Source organism: Pinus tabuliformis, chromosome 9 (genome assembly GCF_031772625.1).
Source record: "Pinus tabuliformis cultivar Carrire ecotype Pingquan chromosome 9, CPIR1, whole genome shotgun sequence".
Lineage (NCBI taxonomy): Eukaryota > Viridiplantae > Streptophyta > Pinopsida > Pinales > Pinaceae > Pinus > Pinus tabuliformis.
This window is the reverse complement of record NC_142307.1, coordinates 926,290,034-926,296,024: the sequence shown is the minus strand read 5'-3', so window position 1 is coordinate 926,296,024 and position 5,991 is coordinate 926,290,034. Positions and strand designations below refer to the sequence as shown.

General features: G+C 33.7%; 1 long non-coding RNA gene across 1 annotated transcript; it reads left to right on the top strand.

Annotated features, from left to right (window-relative positions):
* The first annotated feature begins 2,303 nt into the window (after positions 1-2,303).
* LOC149151783 (uncharacterized) lies at positions 2,304-3,054 on the top strand. The gene is made up of 3 exons (XR_016262816.1): positions 2,304-2,519; positions 2,634-2,696; positions 2,832-3,054. It is a non-coding gene; the product is annotated as an uncharacterized LOC149151783 (long non-coding RNA).
* The last annotated feature ends 2,937 nt before the right edge of the window (positions 3,055-5,991 follow it).

Here is a 5,991-nt window from a genome sequence, read left to right as displayed (position 1 = left end):
ATTAACATTTGAATTGCGCCAGTGACATATTGCCAATTTGGTTAGCTTCTTAAAATATATTTTTCACACATTTTGTTATATGATTAAATTTCATTATTAGAGATATAAATAAGGTAATTTGTTGATGGTGATAAAACTGGAAAGGATCCCCAATATGAACAGAACGCCAAATTGATCACTCTATAATGAATTGTTAATACAACGCAGATTTCTAACGGCTGAATAAATGGTGAGAAGATGAAATTTGTAATTTTTTATTATAAATTATTATCACATAATTTAATATTTATATAAATTAAATAGATTTTAATGAATCTTTTTATTAAAAAAATGCATTAGCCATACATTTTATGACCTTCTCTATCCTAGACGGTTTTGCACACTCTATGACGTAATGTTGTACTCCATAAACTTTTCAAGGAGAGACTGTTCGACTTTACACGAAGCTTTTTAATTAGAAACCAAAGGAATAAGATAATAAATCGAATGGCTTTTAATTAGCCACCGGCTCTTCCGTCTTTTCTCTGTAAAAGTTTCTTCGCATTACTTAGAGAAGGTGTATTGGTGCTTTCGATATTTTCTCCAATTCAAGTATCTGTGTCGTGTCATGTTACGTCAGCCTCGCCTTCGTTTTCTATCGATATTTTCTAGATAACCATCAGACCCGTGAACGCCCCGCAGACCCGTGAACGCTACTATTTGACACTTTGCAACAAATTTATTGGCCGCCGTACTTAAACGCTGCGATAATTTCGCTGATCTCTGGAAAGATCTACAGAAGGTTTTCAATGAACACCTCAGCCTTCGTTTTCTCTCACTCGCTTTTCCACTCTACTCACCTACTGTCATGACCTGTTAGGTAAGACATTTTTACAGAAATAAGAGGCATAAGCAAAGCAGTGAGACTAACCTCTTTTCGAGATAATTTTAAATACCCGTTTCATTTTGAAAAAATTAAATAAATTAAAATTAATATAATTAATGAAATATTTATTTATAATAAAAATAAATATATTTATTTATTGAATTACTGTAACGTTAGAAATTAAATGAAATCAAAATTTATCTCATATTATAATAATATAATTTACTTGGCAAAATTTTAAAAAGGAGTTGTCTATAATGCGACTTTTTGAGATTCCGGTGACGGAATCCGGCGGAAGAAATTGAGATGAAATCATGATTTGTTGCAGTTAAAATGGTTTTTTAACTGCATATTCGGATTCAGCACCCTGAAAAACCCTGGGACGCTTTCATTGTGCAGAAACTAGTTATCAAACTTCGATTTCAATAAATTACTGCCGGATTTTCACCGGAAAAAATCGCCGGAAAGGCTTTCAAAAAGTCTCGTTAAAGACTACGGCTTTTAAAAATATAAAAATTAATTAAATTTTTATTTTATTTTAAATTATTATTAAAAATATTTATAAAAATATATATTAATTTTATATGCAACATGATTTTTTAAACATGAAAAATTATTTTATTATGGAGATTTTTAATTTGTAAATACGTTTTGTTACAATGATATGGACCAATACGAAAGCTTACTAATATCATATGCTCAAAAAACCATAATTCATATTAATATGACACATGTTCATATGTCATTTTTTTAAATTCATCATTGTTTTTTTGGTCAAATGGCCTCAGTTCATGAGAGATTACATGAAGCTTGACGTGTGGCTTGAGAAACTACGACCAGGGGCACATGGGGCCACAACTCTTAAAATGACTAGATTTTTGTGGTAATCTTCACATCATGGAGTGACTTAACTCCGTCACGTCTATTATACAACCAGTAAATAATTTGTCAATTTAATTAAAAAACAGAAAAAACATAATTATTTTTAAGATCGCTATTATTAAGAATATTTAACAATATTTTGTGGAGATTAAATGTAACACCTATACCATAAACTCTATCTAAATCTTTAAAAACTACATAATAAAAAAAAAATATCTGGGGCAAATTAAAACCATTGGCCTTATTCATTTGGTAGTGAAATAAGTATACATGTCTATATATATATATATATATATATATATATATATATATATATATATATATATATATATATATATATCGGTTCTCAAACAATATTGATGATTAATTTCATTTCACACTTTTTCAGTGAGAATAAATGTACATTCAATGTATAGGTGAGGAGATCCGTTGGGAATTCTTCGGGCTTAATGTGCACATTTATCTCTCGGGTACTTCATTGTGTTGGCACTTGTCCTTGGCAACACGCGGTGTGCAATGGTTAATTGGGTTAATACCTTTGTTTGTTCATGCCAACTGTTTTGTTTTTCCATCGTTGATCTCGATCCTTCGATCAGACGATGAGAGTTGGATAGGGTTTATCCCTCTAATTGATTCCTCGTGTTCGAACCCTGGAGGTTTCATTGTTGTAGTTACCCTTTCATCTGTTGTTGCTCTGCGATGTAGAACTATCCATTGGTTATAGTACGCATTAATGGTTGAGCTGGTGAGGGCGACTGACCCCGCAGAGTAGGTATGCCCTACAGTGGAGCCAAATAATGAGGTTTTTACTTCTCAGATTCGTAATTTGGTTCTGTTTAGAGGTTTCGTGTTCAATCCTTCTCTAATAACTTTCACTGATATGTAGGAATGGCCCATGAGGCTTTGGAAATGACGGTAGGTTGGCAGCATCAAGGATTAACCAAACCAGGTATGTTTCCTTATGAAAGATTTAGGGAACTATCTCTTTTCGGTTTTTAGCTTAAAAAAATCAGGGTTTTCATTTTTAAATCTTTTTTCTTGAACCCATATTCAGATAGGAACTGAACCTCCATTTGTTTTGCAGGCAGGAAATTTATCGAGACCGTCACTCTGTTCCAGGTAAGACCCTACTATGTTTAAAAATTAGGTTTATATATCTAACTAAATGAGGGTTTCTGCTCTGCAAAAATAACAAGCTCTCACCCTTTGCTCATAGTTATATAATCTTTTTAGGAGGTTTGTTTATTTGGACTGTAGCCACTGAACTCAAAGGAGCTTACCATATTTCGGTTTACTTCTAGGTTGGAGTTGTTTCTCTTGATTATGATTCCGGATTGAATCGTTTTATGGTTTTAAATGGGGGTTTCTCCCTTATAAGTGATCTTAGTTTATGGGTTACTACCATAGTTTATTTGACTTAGATTTTTGGCTAGTCGACAAGCCCTTTCTGTCAAGACATTTTCTTTCTTTTAAATGTAAGGCCTGAAGAACGAATATTATGCTCGGCGATTGCCGACAGTAGTATTAAGAGTCTATCTCTAGTTTTTTTTGTGGACTCTGTTGTAATATTTTTCTCTTTAAGTTAAGGAGTCTGAGCATGCCTTCCAAAGGTTGTTATGAAAGCTTCAACTATTTCAGGGTTTTTTATGTATGAAACGCTTTCCGATTTATTCAGGTTATTTGAATGTTTACATCATTCTCCTTATTCTTCGCGTATCGATTTTCTGTGTTATGCTTTTGACAGAGGTACTAGGTCAATTCTAAGTAATAATTTTCTGGTAAAGGTTCAATCAGTGTCCCTTACAACTTGTTATATGACTTTTAAAGACCAGAATGAAAAGCATTTTACTGCCAGTCGGTGTTTGTCTCATATTTAGATATATGTTAATATTTCTATTCCACTATACTATATGAGTATTGTGCTTCTAGTCAGAAAAATATTTACACTTTTCATTGTTTAAATGGCAAGCTACATTCATAGTCTATTCTAATATATATATATATATATATATATATATATATATATATGTTAATCCTGTTGCTCTGGAATTTATTTTAATTTCCTACTCTACAAACAATAATTAGTTTGTACTATGTGTAGAGTTTTCTTCCAGGATTATTGCATCCATAACTATTTGAATCGACATTTCGAGCCATCCATACTGATGATGAGCCACGATGGATGGCTTGAAATGTCGATTCAAATAATTATGGATGCGACAATCCCAGAAGAAAACCTTACACATAATACAAATCACAGAAGCCTCAAAACAATAGTTTGTATTGATTTAGCTTACCCGTTATTCATTGGACTGTTAACAAGATCCAAGGACTATCAGTTTAATAATAAAATTTCTATCCTACTTGATTGTTTACCTATAGTTAACATAATATTATCTATAATGAAAAATAGTTTTTTTTACATTAATTATTTGTTAATCTTGTAAGTCAAGTAATCATATTCACAAGATAGTAATAAATTTGTAGAAGTCTGCTACCTTACTGTGTTTGTTATTCTGCAATGGAGAATGTATTCAGAAGGTCTCACCTCCCAACCACGAGTCTGGTAATCATGTCTAGACCCTCCCCCGAGCATCTTCTATCTTTTACACTAGACTTTATCGAGTTACAATCAATATAGTGGGCCTCAGGACTCCTATCTAGCCTTAAATTCTATACTCCTTTTGGTGACTGTGTTGAGAAACCTTCCTACTGGTTGTTTCACCCAGCTCTAGGATGGTTCTTTTTGCCTCTCTTACCCTCTCAACAACTTCTGAGCAACTACTTCTTTTAATTAACAAAAAAAAAGAAATTGGTCTTGTTAAAGTAGTGTTACCAAATTTAGATAGTCTCAATGTATGGATCTGGTAATCCAACTTCAGTCAGTTAATATTTAACATCATAATGTAATAAAATTTACAAAATCATTAAGTAAAAATCAAATTAGTAGTCTCAACAATTTTTATGCAACTTGGGGTGTTACATCTCCCCCCCACATGAGGAACACCATCCCTCATGTTCTCTTTACTATCAGAAAGCAATGTTGGGTAAACATTCCACATAGCTTCCTCCTCTTCTCAAGTGGCCTCTTTCGGGCCAAAGTGCTTCCATTGCACTTTAACCTGGGTGATGGCTCGCTTACACAAGTTGGTTTCCCATTGATCGAGAATATGAAGAGGTTCTGCCAGGAACTCTCCTCCCGTTTGACCTGCACCATAAAAACAATTTCGGTTACTTCTCTAAAACACAGAAAAATAGTATATTCAGTTTGATACCCATTTACCGTTTACCTAAACATTTTCCCAATCAATAATGTGTTGAGAGTTATATGCATATTTCTTTAGTAATGATGCGTGGAATACACTATGAACCCAAATGTGGCTTGGTAGTGCAAGCTTATAGGCCACCAGTCCAATTCGTTCCAAGACTTCAAAGGGCCGCAGTATCGGGGTGCTAATTTAGCACAGCCTTGCCACTACAAGGAGCTATTCTGAGGCTTCACTCTTAGATAAACGTGATCTCCTGGTCGAAATTCCCTGAATGTCCTCTTTTTATCTGCATACACCTTCTTTCTATCTTGGGTTGCCCTTAATTTTTTTTGAACTTTCTTGACAACTTCCTCCATTTCTACAAGCATATCAGAACCTAGTGCTAACTTATTAACCAGATTATTCCAATCTATGGGACTTTGTATCTTCTCCCACAGAACACCTCGAAGGGGCTCATGCCTAGCGATTCATGATGTCCATTAGTATATGCCACGGGGGATTCACTCAATGAACCTCTGACATATCATGTGTGTTCATGGAATATTAAACAATACCCTTAATTTGACTACATATTGGAAAATCTCTCTAAAAATCACATTATTTAACCCCCTACCAATATAAACCCAATATAGCTTCCTAATTTAAAAGACCCCTAATTTCACTAGATATTGTAGGTATCCATTTTTTCATTAGCATTTTTTACACCCCTTTATATTTTTTCATTAAATTTGAGCTCCATTTTCTATATTTTCTAATATAAAAACCCTTTACCCCCTATATATCCCCCAATATATTATGTCATTTTCCCCTCAATATATATCCCCCAATATGAACCCACGTGGTATGATATTGCTCCCCCAGCTAAGCCCCTGTGTTATATGCAAACAACACCAAATGGAGGTAATCCTCTCACTTGTGTGGTTGCTGCATCATGAACACATGTAGCATGTCTTCCAACAACTGATTTACCCATTC